The sequence below is a fragment of the Amblyomma maculatum genome, chromosome 1 (assembly GCF_055883805.1).
Source record: "Amblyomma maculatum isolate TAMU_Amacu chromosome 1, ASM5588380v1, whole genome shotgun sequence".
Lineage (NCBI taxonomy): Eukaryota > Metazoa > Arthropoda > Arachnida > Ixodida > Ixodidae > Amblyomma > Amblyomma maculatum.
In genome coordinates, this window is record NC_139344.1 from 140648778 (window position 1) to 140666971 (window position 18194).

Here is an 18194-nt window from a genome sequence, read left to right on the forward strand (position 1 = left end):
GGACCGGACACCTGGTCACCCTCATAAGCAGCAGAAGACCCGGGGACCTGGATTCGACGGGACGGTTCGAGGCCATCCTCCCCTGACGCCCGGTCGGATCGAGGCCAATGTTTTCGTACTCCAAGCATGCTTGGTACGCGGTGTTTTTTAGTGTCCGGAGCGGAGCCATGCTCTGGAGACGAGAAAAGCAGAGCAAAGTGGTCCGAATGTTCCGCATTCTTTCGTATCACCATCCTCAGTTGTCTCAACAGGCAGAAACTGATGCTAAATGCCACCGCTTGCTGTATCGCGTGAGGGCCAAAATTTATATTACTTTTTATTACTATCAATATATATATATATATATATATATATATATATATATATATATATATATATATATATATATATATATATATATATATATATATATATATATATATATATATATATATATATATATATATATATATATATATATATATATATATATATATATATATATATATATATATATATATATATATATATATATATATATATATATATATATATGTGTGTGAAGGAAAGAAGCCGACAGTCGGCGAGGCTGAGGTAAAGCATTGGGGATTGTACAGTCTTTTTCATAATTTTTACTTCATAATCACGTAAATTAGTAATGCAATGCGTTTAGGGGAAAGATAAATAAACAAAAAGTAGAAAGGAAAACAACGTGCCAATGGTGGGAACCGAACCCACGACCTCCGAATAACGCGTCCGTTGCTCTTCCAACTGAGCTACATCGGCCGCTGTCCCCCCTGCTACTTTCTTGGGTATTAATGTTGTCTGTATACGAACCTTGAGAGTGTTCACCAGCGCCACCCTCAACTATAGCGGTGGACGTGGAACGTCCTGTGTTACCGCCAGCGTCACGTAGAACGATATATATATCCTGGCATAGCAGAGCTAAGCCACTGCAATTTTTTTGTAACACGACGCAATAAACAAAGGTTCATTTTGGATAGACACTATTTTTAAAATTAAATAACATTAGGCGCAAATAGAAACGCTCTCAGTTTTGTAATTACACTTACTGTCATGGTAACTGCTTGCCGCGAAGGTGCGCCGGTGGCAAGTCGTGCACGCGTGCACATGGCAACGTTCTTAGGTAGTAACATGGCGACGCCTCTAAGCAAATGGCTGATTCCCCTACTAGGTGCTGTTTTTGTAGCGCCGTCTTTGGTACATTGAACCGCCGTCTGAATACTAAATAAAATATAAATGAATACTAAATACAATGTGTGAATGTGTGAATAAACGGGTTGTGTTCGTTCGGGACGGTTGGAGTCTGCTTCCACCTTTGACACACCACATTGGCAATGAGGATGCTGTGCACCTATACGCCCAACCCCGCTGCAGCATCCGGGACCACCACCACGAACTTCACCGGGCTTGCACCGCCACCGTTTTTTCTTCCGACGCCCGGCCGTCCGTCATTGCAATGGGAGCAGTGGGAGCAGATGTTCAACGTGTACTAGGTGGCATCCGGAGCCGCCGCATTCTAAAACCCCTTGATACTTTGAAAGTTACGCCAACGATTGAACTTTGCCGCCGCCGCGCTACCTCTTCGCCTCCTCCTCGCCCCTTGCGCGCCCCTTCGCTGAAGGCCGGCTCTCCGCCCGATTACCTGAGCGACGACTGGTCTCCCTGCCGTTGCCATTGGAAACCGACGCGCGTCCGGCGTTTTCCTTGTGTTTTATTTTTCCTTCGCGCCATTTTTCTCCTAGTCTCGGCGAGCGAATATTGCGCGCTGTGCTTTTATTGCAGCGTGCAAGCTCTATGCCGTGCTGTTGCGCGTACAACTGCAGCAAGCGACCTGAAGATGGTTATGCGGTATTCATGATATCTCAAGGCAAGCGTGACGGCTTGCGCACGAGTCAATGGATTCACAAGATTAGTCGAAAGACGTTTATTCCTAGAAACAACAGAGTTGTTTGCGACGTCGAATGCCTTTCTCACTCCCCGTAATAACGCGTCACCTGACGCTGCGTTTTTTATTCCTGCTTGCTGCTCAATATTTTTGCGGCGGCAGCATGTTCATTGTATAAAAATAAGGTTGTCCTCTGCAGCATGCTGAATATTCTGCGAGGCTCCAAGGCTCCATCATTTAACACGCTTCGAATTCTGTACAGTCAGAAACAGGGCGCTATAATCTGCTTTTTGCTGTCAGAAATAACTGGAAAATTACAGTCTCTCGATTGCATTTGTCGCGATTATGCTAGGATCCCTGGCCTCCTTCACTAAAAATCAAAATTCGGGCTTGTAGAGGAGCTAGCCTTTCCAGCTTTTACTTGTAGTGTGCGTCGGTTACTCGGGAGCAATGAATGCTGGCCCTGAAAAACTCTTTGGCAAGTAAACCCGAGGTATTGCGGGTAATCTGCACTAGTTAGGTCGTATGGCATTTTTTTTTTTCAATTCTTGAATGTGTCTTGCCATGCTTCGACGCACGCGTGGGTTAAAAAATATGCGTTCGTTTTATCAGGGATACGGCCAATGTGCAGGAGGTGTTCATATGATCACACACGCTTCACTTTGACCATGACTACTAGGCGTTGGCAGGTTACCTTCGATTTGAAAGCTGGAGCTCTAAAAGCGCGATTCCGCGTATTCATTTATTGCGAGAAAAGTTATCCCATCGATGTCAAATCAGCCGGAATCATTATCAATTTTCTGTATTTACGAAACTTAAACAATCAATGATGATTATAGTTATTATGTAAATATAGGGGAACATTTTGCGAGCAATGTATGTATGTATGTATAACTTTATTAGGACGACGGGTTAACGCGTCGTGACGCTGGCCAAGCGTCTACCCGGGGTTAAGCCCTACTCTGCACTACCTCATTTGACCCGTTTGTGGTGGGTGTGAGGCTTGTGCTTTTCGAGCGCACCCCGGGCCTGCTGGACGGCCCATAGTTGCATGTCCTTGTCTGTATTCTGCACAGCATCTTGAAGTTCCGGCGGGTATGTCCTGGATGCAGCTTCTGTCGGGAACCTGGCACAGTCCCACATGATGTGCCATTGGTCCGCCGGACCCACTTGACATACACTGCACATATCACTCGTGTAGATGTCTGGGTGGAGGACGTGTAGCATTGCCGGGGCTAGGAGTGACCCGGTTTGCATTTGCCTTAGGATGACCGCCTCCTCCCGACTAAGTGCCGGGTGAGGCGGCGGCATTGTCCGTCGAGCTAGGCGGTAAAATTTTGTCACTTCCTCGTAACTGGTCATTCTGTCTTTTGTTTCGAACCACCATTCGGAACGGTCCTTCTCGGGGGCGCGGAAGGTAAGCGCTCGCGCCGCCGAATGGGCCGTCTCGTTGTGATTCGGTGAGGATGCACAATCTCCCGCGTGCGCCGGGAACCACTTGATGCGGATAGTGTTGCCGCGGTCTTGAAGCTGGAGCTTACTGATGATGGCGGCCGCCGGCGCGCACACTCGCCCCTTGGCAAAGTTGCGCACAGCGTTCCTCGAGTCGCTGAGCACGGTGCGACACTCGGCCTCCGAGATCGCCAGAGCGATGGCAACCTCCTCGGCGTCTGTGGCGTCCGTGCACCGCACGCTCGCTGCCGTTGTTTTGATGCCGGTAGCCGCCGCGACGGCCACTGCCACGAATCCTTCTCGCTTGTATTCCGCAGCGTCCACGAACCGGGCGTGCGGGTCCTGGGCGTGTTGCTCGACGAGGACTTTGGCCCGCGCCTGCCGCCGTTCTTGGTTGTACTCGGGGTGCATGTTTTTCGGGATGGGGTCCACGTGGATGTGGGCCCACGCCTCATCGCTGATATCGCACGATTGCCGACTGGGAGCTCGGGGATTGTAACCCAGGGACGTCAGTATGCTGCGGCCTGTCTTGGTGGTAGAGAGGCGCTCCATTTGCGCCGTGAGCTGCGCCTCGGCTATTTCTTCTAAGGTGTTATGGACGCCGAGCTGCAGGAGCCGAGCCGTACTCGTGGTCCCCATTAATCCCAGCGCCGTCTTGTAAACCCGTCTGATCAGCGTGTTTATCTTTGTCCGGTCAGCGGCCTGCCAGTTGAGGTAGGCCGCAACGTAGGCGATGTGACTGATCACGAACGACTGGACGAGGCGCAGAAGACTGTCTTCACGCATGCCTGCCCATCGTGTCGAGACTCGGTGTATGAGCCGGATAGCGTCCATTGCCTTGGTGGTGATCTTGTTGATGGTCTCGTCGTTGCGGCAGTTCTTGTTTAGTAGCAGGCCCAGGACCCTGATCTTGGGAACTTCGGGGATGCGCTGCCCCGATGCAGCCACGATCTTTATGTGATCGCACTCCCGAGGGGGAGCGCGTTTCCGTCCCCGTTGTAATGGTGTGAGGACGAACAGCTGGGATTTGGCGGGCGAGCACACTAGGCCTGTGCCGTTAAGGTGTTGCTCGATGGCAGTAACAGCCTCTTGGAGCTGCTGCTCAATGCTGGCGTCGGTGCCGCCTGCCGCCCACAGGGTAATGTCGTCGGCGTAGATCGTATGCCGGACGCCGGTCCCCTCTACTGTCCTCGCTACCCCGATCATGACAAGGTTGAAGAGCAACGGCGAGATGACTGAACCTTGCGGGGTACCCGTGCTTCCGAGCTTGTGTTCGGGGAACTTAAGGTCTCCGGCGTGCAGTTCCACCGTGCGGTTGGTCAAGAAGTCTTGGATGTAATTGTAGCTCGCTACCCCCATGTTGAGTCTCGATACTTGTGCTAATATGGCTGAGTGTTTGACTTTGTCGAATGCGCTTTGTAAATCAAGTCCCAGAATTACTTTGCTGTCTTGTGTCTTGTTGTCGATTATTTCTTGTTTAAGTTGTAGCATGGCATCTTGTGTGCTGAGTCTGCGCCTGAAGCCGATCATCGTATCCGGATATAGGTTTTCCTTTTCCAGGTACTCCTGCCATCGGTTGGAAAGCACGTGCTCAAGCACCTTGCCCACGCAGGACGTGAGCGAGATGGGACGCAAGTTGCCGATATCCGATGGCTTGCCCGGTTTCGGGATTAGGATTGTTCTTGCCGTTTTCCACTGTCGGGGGAGCTTGCCCGAACGCCAGCATTCGTTATAGTAGCGGGTTAGGGCCTCGATCGATGCATAGTCAAGGTTACGTAGCATCTTGTTGGTAATAAGATCGGGGCCGGCTGCTGAGCGGGCGTTGAGCTCGTGCAGCGCTGCCCGTACCTCTGACATGGTAATGTCTCGGTCGAGCCACGCGTTCGGCAGCCCCCCGTATGGCGGGTGGGTTTCCGTTGGCGTGTGTGGCAGATACTTGGCTTCCAGGGCCTTGATAACGGAGTCTTTTCCTCGTTGTTGTGTGGCGGTGTGTATGAGGCAGGCCAGGCGATCGCGCTGGTGTGACTTGGTCTTAGTTTCGTTTAGGAGGTGCCGAAATAGATTCCATGTGCAACCACGATGTAGTTGCCCGTCAGCTCGGTTGCAGACTTCGTTCCACTGCTGACGGCACAGGACCTTGCAGTGATGTTGAATGGCCCTGTTTAAGTCGGCCACCTTCTTTCTCAATTTGCGATTCAGCCGTTGCCGCTTCCAGCGCGCCTGTATCGAACGTTTGGCCTCGATGAGATGGGCCAGACGACTGTCCATAGCTATGATGTCCTCGTCCGTTTCAATGGTCTTGGTGGCCGAGTGCACTGCATCGCGGAGCTCTGCCGACCAGGTTTCAATGTTTGTGATGTCTTGCGGTGTGGTCGGTCGTCCCTTACGGAAACCGTCCCAATCCGTCCATTTGTGTGTAATGGTGTTGCCCCGGAATTGATTGGGAATCGTAATTTCGAGGATGTAGTGGTCACTGCCCAGGTCAACGCCGGTGTTGCGCCATGTTACTTTGCCAGTGTGGTCGTTCTTGATGAATGTAAGGTCTGGTGTGGTGTCTCGTGCTACGGAATTGCCGATTCGGGTAGGATGATTGGGATCCGTAATCAGGGTGCAGTCGTGGTCCAGGGTATCCTGTAGTAGGTCCCGTCCCTTTGCCGTGTCTTTCACGTAACCCCACGCTCGATGGGAGGCGTTGAAATCTCCTCCAATCAGCAAAGTGTTGCCTTTAGCTTGGGTGCTGGCTGTGTGTAGCAGGGTCTTGAATTTTTGTGTTTGGTGCTTGGGGTTACTGTATATGTTAGCTATGAACAGGCTGTTTTTCCGTTGTTTGCTTGGAATGATTTCGGTGAAGGTGTATTCCACCCTGCTGCGGCCGTGTCCGAGCTGATGTTCAATGAACGGGAGCCCTTTGCGGACGAATGTGCAGACGCCTCGTCCCTCCGCTGGGCTAACGTGAGCGCGATACCCAGCGAGGGTTGGGTTCGCCGTCACCGTTTCTTGCAGCAGAATGATGTCAGGTTTCTTGGTTACCGTGGCGATGTGTTGTTGCAGCACTGCTCTCTTGTTGTTGTAACTGTGGCAGTTCCACTGCCAGACCGTAAGGCCCGGTAGCGATCCTATTGTGGCTTGGGGCTGGGACATGGTTGTGATGGAGTTGAGGCTTGCGTCTGTTTTTGGAGATATGGGTGGTTTGCGAATTGCGCAGCAAAGATGGGGCTGCATACTATGGGCTTGAGGGTTTGTTCAATGAAGTCGAAGCGCTCCTGTATGGTTCCGTAGGACGTGGTGATTAGCTCCTCCAGCCGCGCCAGGCGTTGGTCCGTGACGGCAGCCGTGTCGGCATAGGTGCTGGTGAGCGCTTCAATTTTGGTTTCGAGCTGAGTTTCCAATTGGGTTAGGTCCTTATGTTGTCGTGATGAGGTGCGCGCTCGTTTCTTGGGGGTTGGGTCAGTGATTTTCTCCCCTTCGGGCTCGTCTTGCGATATGTCCATTGATTGTGTACCACCTTGATGGGATGGCGTGTCGGTGTTCTCGGGGATAACGGAGGGTGTAAGTGTCTCGGGTGACTGAGCTGGGCCAATGGTTGGCTGAAATCGCTGTGCTTGTAGTTCTTTCTTGACGTCGGCTAGCTCTTGGGTAAGCCGGCGCGTGGTTTCCAACAGAGTCGCGTTGGCGACACGGAGTTGTTCGAGTTCCTTGTAGTAGGGGCTGGTAGTCCATTCCTGCCAGCTGCTCTGTGTGCTTCGGCCAGTAGTGGCGCTGTTAGAGCTTGCGTTGCTGCTTTTAACTTCGCCCTTTGCTGCGTCCGCCCAACTGATTCTGTCACGGGAGCGCGAACGCTTAGCGTCGCGTTTGTTCCTGTGAGATGAGTCACGGTCACGCGACGCGCTGCGCGACGCCCTTCGGGATCCGTTACGGGAAGCACTGCGCGAGTGAGAGCGTCCGAGACGAGGAAACGCGCTTGAGTCGAGTGCATGCTTGTGATGTTCTTCGGCGTTACTGCGTTCGACTGCTTCCTTTTGCTGTTCTTCGGCGTTTCGGCGTTCCCATCTCCGTCGCCGCACGACATATGGAATTTTGTATTTGGCTTTGCAGACGCGGTCCCCGGTGGGGTGTTGCTCACCGCAGAGCTTGCATTTGGGGACACATGTGTGGCCCTCTCTTGGATTAGAAGCACCGCATGCAAGGCACACACGTGCGTTTGGTGTAGGACACACGTCGCGCCTATGGCCGATTTTGCCGCATACCTTGCAAACTTCTATTTGCTTTTTGTAGAGACTGCATGGGTACAGCGTGGATCCGTATCGCACATACTTAGGAACCTTGATACCATTGAACACTACGATGACTGTCGTCGTATTTCCGATACGCTTCGCACCCGCGGCGAGGGGGTTGTACTTGGTTACGACCTGCTGCATTATTTCAGCTTCGCTGTCTTTGAGTGATATGCCCCTGATCACGCCCTTGACTGTGTCGTGGGCGGCCGTTCCATAAGCACTCACTTGGTACGTGTTGCCTTGCACATTAATAGCTTGAATTCGAGCATACTTTTCCGCCCGCTCTTCGCTCGGAGTGCTGATCACCATTATGTTCTGTTGCGCATTGGGACACGCTGTATCCTCAGCTCGATGTGGCACCTCAATTCCTGCTGCCACCATGATGGCAGTAGTGACGCATGCAGCTCCTGCCTTGTAAATATCGAGCCCTCCGCGGGGACGCACGACGATCTTAATTTCTTCGGCTGGCATGGGGGGCATGCGAGCCGCCCGAATAACTGCGGCCCTAACGCTCTTGATGAATTTAGGGTTTTTCTGCGAGCTCGGTGTATCAGGTTGAGAAGAGCTCAATGTATCATTCTTAACACTGTAACATATTACTCATTTCAATTGTATGCAAGATTTTTTTTTTCACCTAGCCTGAGTAATTATCTCATCGCTCTATGTTCTAGCTACATTTCACTGAAGACCAGTTTGAGCCGCTAATATTACACGAACTCGAAAAAAAAAACAGACCAAACGCAGTTCCATCAATTTTCTCTCACCGACCTGTCCTGAAGTAAAGGAAGCCTCCTCGACAGAGACATGAACCTCGCGCTGATAGTAGTCAGTTATTTCTGTGGCTCGCTCTTTTCCCACCTCCATTTATGAGAAAACAAGAAAGTATAAGAATTAAAAGTCAATGTATAGTTGTCTCGTCAGATATTATGAGATAATATTGAGATATGACTGACAGCGTAAGTCAATGAAAATTGAAGTATATCAATGGGTCATGGGACGGCATCAGATTAAATAGTGATGGTTATGAATAGTGATAGGTAATGATGGTGACTGTTACGGATAATAATAGTAAATTATAGTAATAGGCCCGGATAGTGAGGTGATAGTGTTCGTTGCGGATAGTGACAGTTACGATAGGTCTCTGGCATTAGTAGATATAGTGATAGATAGGATAGCGATAGTCAATGAATTGGCAGTTATATGCTTTCTCATTTCCGCACGTTGAAGACCTATGTGCACCTTGTAATTTTTTTATTTGATTGTTGCGTTCAATGAAATCAAGCTCTTTTACACAGCGCATGAGACCACAGCATGCTTGCCCCAGAACTTCAGTGTATCGGCAATAGGGCCCACCACTTCTCCCAGTGTACCCTGCTGTCTTTTAACCACACGCGAAGTCAGTGAGGGGCCACGTACTCATAAAATTATTTAATTCTTCCATTAGCATCATATCAAGACTGCCGTGGCAAACCTGGGGCCGTATTACAGACGGCTCACACTCACAATCACACTCACACTCACAATCTTCCTATTGGCCAGCGGCAAAACGGTGGGAGTGGCCGTCCTTTACATCATCGACGTCTGCTGTTTACGTCATGAACACACTTGAAGTGGTGACGTCGACTACGGGCCAATTGTGAGCGGGGGATGTGAGCGACGCGAGCCGCTCACAACTCGTTTGTGAGCGCGCTCACAAAGGAAAAATGGCGGCGGTCTATGCGGCGGCCGGCGTTCTCGTGAGGCGGTAGCGGCGGCGCCCCGACGCGATCATCGGCAAAGGACGGTGTACGAAGACTGTTTGACGTGCCGGGCGAGATGTTTCGACGCATGTTGCTACTCGAGAAGGATATAGGACAGTGACTGTGCGACGCGACGAACTGAGATAGGTGTGTGCGGCCGAGTGCGCTGTCTGTGTGGCGGCAGATAATGTGTGCACTGCGCTTTTTCCGAGCTCCTAGTGGCTTCCAAACCGCTACTGGCAACGAGGCGAGCATCGGCCTCGCGCAGCCGACACTTCGAAAGCGTTTGCGGCATGCAGCAAGGCGGCGGCGAAGAAAGGCTTCCTTCGTCACGGCAGCATACCGGTCGTCGTCGGGTTTGTCGACGGCCCATCGGGCGTCTACGAGTAGCCTTGTGATGTCCCTGTTTTCAGATATGAGATGCCGACATGATTTGGGCCATGAACCTCCCTACGTGGTATCTTGGCATGATGCTTTCTTCTGGCGGCCTTCTCGGCTGCACACAGGCATGACACAGGCCGAGGAAGGCCTTCTGCGAGGCGTCGAATTCACGACAGTGAGCCGTGCTGCTCTTTGCAAGATAAGTTACGGTAGGCTCCACATGCCTCACATGTATTGCCGTTCTTGGGCTTTTATAAAAGCTGAAACGTAAGACACGTCGTACATTTTTGAAATGCCTACGTAAGAAACGAATATGGGAATGCGTGTGTTTGACGCCTGTATTGAGTAGGAATGGGGCACCATTTATACCGATATGAAGTGCAAGGCTGTCCTTACAGCAGTGTTGCTGAAACTTTCAATCATTCATTGTCTGCACTCCCGTGAATGTCATCGTCAGCAAGACCTGGCAATGAGCTACTTGATGCGACTCTTCCATTGTGTCAGCAAGGCTGTTAAAGTTTATGAGGCTGTTGAGGTCGACAACGACGAAGAATGTGCTTAACAGCGTGCCATTTTCGGTTATGCTGGCGAAAGGGGCACCTGTTGGAGACATGGCTGCCAGTGTCATGGCATCCCGGTCCGGACTCTCCATAACGGCTATAGAACAAGGCATACACCTCCACAAGGTTAATGGTGGATAACTGCGCAGGCGTGCTGAACAGCCGCTTCCAGTGCTTGCAAAAATACTATACGCTCCTCTACCAGCCAGAGCGTGTAACATGTGCCGTGATGCATAACTTCTTTGGATGTCTTCCTGCCTGCAGACGAGGAGGGTGCTGCTGGCTTGGACAAGAAAGGGTCACATCTGTGTACCGGCTACTTGGAAGTGGGATCACTATTGCCATGCATACCTCTAGGGAAAAGCCATACAGAATCATGTTAGCCTGTTCCACAGAACCTGCCACCAGAGCTGGCTGGCACAGCTGCCCATGGTGCGGCAACAGCTGCGGCGTCAATGCCAGCACAACAATCGGCTATGATATACCACACGTAGCTGACCAACTCATCGCAGGCAGCCAAGTGCAGCGCCTTCTCGTTTCATGTCTGTGCCAGAAACCTTTGTGATAATGATGAATCTTCTCGAACCTCATCTGTCAAGTCAAATTTGTCTTCGTACCCCCCTCCATTCACTGTTGCTTGCAACCGTGCATGTTGGTGTTTGTGTGTGTGCCTGTGTTTGAGTACATAATTAAAGTGTTTCACAACGAGGCAGCAATTGTGATGCCTATCGGAATGGGAAAGTCTCACAGAAGTTTTTTAGAAGCACGTGTATCAACCGTGCCCCTTTATTTTCCTGCAGCGTTTCACACGCTTGAATATGCAGCAGCGAAACCAACTGCCTGCAATAGCACAGGCAGTTATTTGCACGTGCTGCACGATTGTGCTACACAGAGAAGACATACACGAATAATTTTTTAGAGCCTGTAAGCTGGCACTGTACTCATCGCAGGTCTGACACACTTCAGAAACAAGAAATGAAAGTATTGTGCATAAAACTGCGACTCAGAGGCATGACACAAAATAATAGTTGCTTAATGATTACAGGCTTGCATAGTAGTTGTCATAGGTTTGGCACATTTCAGAAGCAGGAAACAAAGTATGGCTCTTAACAGTGCAGAAACATGACACAAGTAGTGCTATGTACAATGTTTGCATAAGGTAGTCTCCATTAGTGAACCTTCCAGGACTACAGGCCTGCATATACTGTTAGGACGCATAGAAAGCATTTGCTTAATGCTAAACAGTGTAAAGCTGACAAATTGAATGCATAATATTGCGAGTTTTAGTGCTCACAGTGATTGTAGCGTACGCAGAAAAACATCACATATGCATCAAGCAAATGGTGTGTGGGCAGAAGGTATCGCTCAAAAACAAAGCAACTCACTCATGAGAACAAAGAAAAAAAAATACAGAGCACACTACAACGAAAGCTACATCGAAAGCCCTGTCACGGTGGCACTGCAGTGAATGAAGGCTTCGGGTTCAGTCACGGCAAGGGTGGAAGCATTCCCATGATCATGTTCTTTCCTAAACTATCCAGCTACATACAAACAGATGATCATGCAAGGACAGAGCTTCATTTTGGCCTACACTACATGCTTCAAAGTCGTCTTGTATTTCCTAAAGAGAAACAAATAGAACCACGGAGCCTGCATGTTGCACTTTAAGCACTTTTCTCATCGATACTAGTAGGCGCCGACCGAAAACACCTTCGCAAGTTGTCTTTGTCCATTTCCGTGTCAAGCGCTCCATGAAATTTTATCGCTGCAGGCCCTGGACTTCGACTGCATTCTATTAGATTTTCAGCATGCTCACGGCACTTGCACGGTACTTCGATTACCGACGACACTAAAAAAAGCAGCACCTTCTCGGGGAATCAGCTGTTTGCTTGCAGGCCGCCATGTGCACGCCATGACGCCGCCGGCGCACCCTTGCGGCAACAAAAGTTACCTAATAGCAAGTATAACTACACAACTAATAACGCTTCAACTTGAGCTCAATGTTAATCAATACTAAAAATAGTATCTTGCCAAAATAAACCTTTGTTTGTTTTATTTATTGCGTATTAGTTCCGTCGTGTTAGAAAAAGTTAGGAGACGGTCCCTGCTCAGTTTTGTGCCACACTGTGGCATCAACGTTTGCCGAGGATTCGGGACTACTAGGGCGGAGCCACGCTAAAAGTCGCTGGTAATTGGACGATTTCGCATACTCGTCACGATTGACGTCTCAAGGCTGCGTCACAGCTTCGTAATTTTGACGTCACGCTCACAAACTTGTGAGCGGAGTCCGTAATTCGGCCCCTGTTCCTTGCCTCGAAGCAGCAAGGAACAGCTCAAAATTTGATTTTATACAGAATTAACTAATGAACGCAGATTATCGCGGATCGCTAACTAGCACAGTGCCATTACACTTGGCCTAAGCTTTCCAACGGTATACGCTTCGGTGTTGCAGCTAAAATTTAGATTTTAATTGCAATTTACTAAATATCAATTAATTTGGCCCAGTAATTGATTGAAATACATGTACAATTAACCAATAATCCAATCTCATGGTTGATCACGTGACATATACTATGCTTAGAGAGATAGCTTGACAGTAGCGAAATAGACTAAGTCCTGCTTTAACCTTCTCTCTTGAAGTTCAAAGCACCAGCTAGATCGTTTTCTGAAGTTTTACCGCGGTGACAGATTTCACGCTCTAAAAAAAAACAAACACAAAGTCAGAGGCAGTACTAGATTAAGTGCACAAAGTAAAACCTTATCATGAGACTTAAAAAGTGTCTGTAGCACAGAACTCGCCTGAAAGCTTTGTTTATCAGTATTCCCCATTCGAACAGTTCTAAGAAGAAACCAATCAATTCATGAACTTTACTATCGGCATTCTCAATGCTTTTCTCGCAATTTTTCAAAAATTTTGTGCACTCCTGGAGCGCAGACCTGGCCCAAAAGCTCGCGCTTCACTCACTGCTGCGGCCGGCCGGCGGGCGTCAGGGGGAAAAAGCGTGTCGTGCGCAGCGCTCGCCGCCGCCGCGCGAGGAGAATCGAGGAGGAAAGCGCGGCGCGGAGGAGAGTGTCGCTACTTTCAAATTATCAAGGGACTTTACCGCATTCAAGGCAGAGCAACACAAGGCAATTCTTTTGCATTGTTTGGGGGCGGAGGGCCAGCGTGTTTATCAGACGTTACATGCAGGGACCAGCGCCGCAGCAGCACCGAGTGCCACAGCCCTCGCCGATGACAAGTCTGTCCCTCCTGACGAATACGACTCTACACTCGCCGCATTACGGCACCCGTTTTCAACGTCGTGCAACGTTATCGTCGAGCATCATCGTTTTCACCGCCGTAGCGAAAACACAGGCGAGTACGCGTTCATGACTTTGCTGTCGCTCTACGGGAGCTAGTGTCACATTGTTCGTTTGCTTCGCAAGATTATTCTCTGCGGGATCAATTAATTGCCGGCTTAGCTTCCAACCGCGTACGGGAGCGGTTACTGCTCGAGGGTTTCACACTGTCATTCCAGGATTCAGTTCGAATTGCACTTCAGTTTGAGCAAGCGGCGGAAGAACTAAAGCAGCTTTCTGCTTCAGTCGAGGCAATTTCATTGCGGCAGCGTCGTAAACTATCCTCGCATCCTTCGAAAAAAAAAAAAAAAAAGAAATGCGCAGCCAGCAGCCTTCTTTCAACAGAAGTTAACAAGGGGCGTGGGTGGCTCACGTTCGCCGCAGCGAGTGTTGCAGTGTTGTTCTACATCGATGATGTAATCATTTTTGGCAAGACCGCAGAAGAGCACCTTTCAAACTTGAGACAGTGCTGCAAAAGGTCTAGAACGCAGGCCTGAAACTGAACAACAAATGCCTCCTTGACGTTCCAGAACTAGAGTTTCTAGGGCAGGTCACTGCTCGTGGTATATCTCGACTTCCAGAGAAAGTAGATTCCATAGTTACACACCAGTGCTAACTGATGCTGCCGCCCTACGTTCGTTCCTGGGTCTCGTAGAATACTCTAAGTTTGTTCCATACTTGGCACACGTGGGCAAGCCTATGAGAATCTTGCTTCGCAAAAATTAGCCGTTCATCTGGTCAGCTGAAATAGACAACAGTTTCGGAAGGGGGAGGGGGGGGGGGGGGGTTAAGGAAATGCTATCCTCGAGTACAGTCCTCCAGATGTTCGATCCGTCACTTCCAGTGATTGTGTCGACCGACGCGTCCGACTGTGGACTGGGAGCCACGAGCGCCACACAGTGGCCACGAGCTCCGCACAGTCGCTTTCGCATCTCGTACACTGTCGTCTGCGGAGAGGAAATATTCAGTCGGTGAACGGGAAGCACTAGCATGCATTTGGGCGTGTGAGCGATAACACACATACCTTTGGGGTCGTCATTTGACAATTCAAACAGAACACCAAGCACTGGTGTCCTTGCTGTCGTCCCAAGGACATGGAAGACGCCCACTCCGAAGCACATGCTGGAGTGCACGACTGCTTTGCTACAATTTCACTGTTGAATACCGCAAGGGGTCCACAAACACTGTAGCAGATGCACTTTCTCGGCTGTCCACATCTACCTCGGAGGCAGGGATTGCTAAGGAGGAAGGAGGAGGAATCAACATTTATTAGGCCCGAAATAATTCGGTGGTGCATACAGGCACCAGACGATGTGGTTCCCTAGTTGCGGGACCCATATGTTCCCAGCAGCTCCTGGCCCCTATCCGTCAGTGCCAGCTGGATGGATAGGGCGGGGCTGGATAACACGGTCTCTCATCGCTCAAGGGGTTGGGGATTGCGGGTATTGGAGGCAAGGTGAGGAGGGGGGGGGGGGGGGGTCTTGAGTTTTGTGCATTCATTCAAAACGTGCGGCAGGGTGCCCTTATCTTTGCAAAAAAGGACAGAGCATATCGTGTTCCGCAGGGTACATGTGGTTCATCAGTAAGGGATGCGCAAGCGATCCCACCTGCGCTCGACGCAGGATTGTCTGCTGTTGCTTGGTGAGTTTGGGGTGCAGTTCTGGCAGTCTTCACCTTTCCTCTTGGTACATCCGGGTAATCTCTCGAAAGCTGGTAACCGGATGCGGTAGCTCTTCTGGTTCGTGCTCGCCCCGGAGTGACATTTCTCGGGCATGGTAGTCTGCGATGGTGTTGCCTGCTACCTGCAAGTGAACCGGAACACACACGAGCTCTAGGGCTCCTCCCGGAGGTTTGCACTTGGATAAAATGGCTCGGACCGCGGAGGAGATTACCCCCCTGTGGAAGCTTCTGTAGGCTGTCTTTGAGTCGGTAAAGATTGTCTCTTTCATTGAGCCAACCTGTGTGACAAAAGAAGTTCAGGCAGGCCGGCCTGGACGACGGTTGCCTGAAAACCGTCAAGTCATTTGTGTTGACTTTCTGGCCGCCATACCAGAAGAGGTGGAATGTACCACTTTGTACGACATTTTGTGCGCGCTTGCGAATCTTGTCAACGCCGAGAAACTCCACAGAAGTCCCGGGACCTGTTTCGTTGCAGCCGTTACCCTGCCCTTCTCGTCCATTTGACCGCGTTGGCATAGATCTCTATGGCTCTCTTCCTACTACTTCCGCTGGAAACCGGTGGATTATCGTGGCAGTAGGCCATCTTACTCGCTACACTGAAACATCACCGTTACCCTCTGCCTCCGCAAGAGACGTTGGTTTGTTCCTTCTCAACAACTTGATTATTCGCCACGGGACTCCGAAGGAACTGCTCAGTGACCGCGGACGCGTTTTCTTGTCCGAAGCTCTTGAGGCCCTACTAAAAGAATTGCGCATCATTCACCGCACCTCAACTTCTTACCACCCTCAGACGAATGGCCTGACCGAGCGCTTCAACCGTACTCTGAGTGACATGCTGGTCATGTACGTCAACGACGTTCATTCCAACTGGGACTAAGTTCTTCCCTTCGTAACCTACGCGTACAATACTGCGATACAGACCACCACTGTATTCTCTCCCTTATTTCTTCTATAGGGGCGCGAGCCAACCTGTACAATGGACGCGCTCTTTCCCTACCGCCCTGATGTCTCTGAATCGACGCCACTCTCGGACGCCGCCCAGTACGCAGAAGAATGCCGCCAGCTCGCCCGTTCGCTTACAAAGGAAAACCAGTGGCAACAAAAACACCACCGCGACACCGGCGAGCCTTCTACATATGCACCTAACTGCTTGGTATGGCTCTGGGTCCCTGCAACAACCACCGGCCTTTCAAAGAAGCTTCTTGCTCGATATCATGGTCCATACCGAGTCCTCCAACAAACATCTCCTGTCAACTATACGTAGTTGAGCCTGTTAGGCCCTCTGCGGACTTGCATCGCCGTGGACGCGAAACAGTTCATGTGAACCGAATCAAGCCATACTACGATCCGTCTGTTCTGTCTGCTCCATAAGTCGCCAGGATGGCTCCTTCTCTACACGGGGGGAAAATGTAGAGTGGTAATCTTCGTCTTCATAGCCACTGCCATGCATCGCGTGCTGGCGCGCTCGAGGACGAAGAAGTTGGTCGCTGCCTTGCTGATTCGCCGCGCCTGACGCTCCGCTGCAAGTTCCTCCTGAGCGGCTATATCCATCTGAATAAACACACCCCTACAATATATATATATATATATATATATATATATATATATATATATATATATATATATATATATATATATATATATATATATATATATATATATATATATATATTGTGAGCCTTCCACGGATCTTCTTTCATTTGTACATACCATAATCTTCTTTCTTTTGTACATACCATCGTCATCGTCCCGCGGCGCCGGCTGCAGCTCGCGCCTGGGTTCTCCATCAGATTAAAACGCTGACACGGCGTACCTTGCCTTGCCGTCACGACTTTGGCGTCTCGACCTGGCCTTCTTTCACATGTGGTGGAGGTGAAATTTGATCCCCTTACTGCCTTGTGCCCTGCCTTTCGCTGGAGCTACGTTCCGGTCGCCGTTTGGCAACAACCACCATCGTTATGTCAACCGAGAGCAATCCCGACCCGGCCGGACCCTCTACCTCGGCTACACCGCCGCCTCCCACTGTGCCCACACGACAACGCGACCCGCCGCTGTTCGCCGGTCGTCGCGACGAGGACGTGGATGACTGGCTTGACACTTATGAACGCTGCAGTGCCTACAACTGGTGGGATGGCGCTTTAAAATTCCTCAACGTTTCCTTCTACCTGATTGAGGTCGCCAGGAATTGGTTTATCAACCGCGAGCCCCACACCACTAACTGGCCCACCTTCAAGCAGCAGTTCCGCCAATACTTCGCCGACCCCGCAGTTCGGACTGAGATCGCGAGGAACAAGCTCGCTTCCCGTCGTCAAGGTCCCGATGAGTCGTATGCCTCTTACATAGAGGCCATACTTGCACTTTGCCGGCGTATTAGCCCTACCATGCCTGAACATGAACGCGTGCACCATGTCATGAAAGGAATCAATTCTGTGGCTTATAACACCCTACTTGCCCAGAACCCATCAAGTGTTGATTCCATTATTACGACCTGTCAACGACTCGAACAGCTGCAGTCCTCCCGATTGCAGCCCGACTTCTCTACTGGCCCCCCCCTCTACTGACTTCGATCTACGAACCCTAATTCGAGCGATAATCCGCGAAGAGCTCCAAGCCTTGAGCCCTTTCTGCCGGCACGGGTGTGATCACTCTTCTTCTAATGACGCCAGCCTCCGCACCATCATTAAAGAAGAATTGGCAACTATCACCCACCCTGTCGCACCTGAGCCTCCTGCACCTCGTACAGCGCCGACTTATGCTCACGTTACTGCATCCCCTCCTCCTTTTGCTCCCCCCCCCCCCCACGACAAGCACCGCCCTACAACAACATCAACGCAGTGACGACGGCTCAGCCTACGCCACCCTATTACGCACCTTGGCG

The 18194-nt window shown here is 50.5% G+C and overlaps 1 pseudogene; it reads left to right on the forward strand.

Moving 5' to 3' along the window:
• Positions 1-1337: 1337 nt before the first annotated feature.
• Positions 1338-14133, forward strand: LOC146204169 (uncharacterized; annotated as a pseudogene).
• The last annotated feature ends 4061 nt before the right edge of the window (positions 14134-18194 follow it).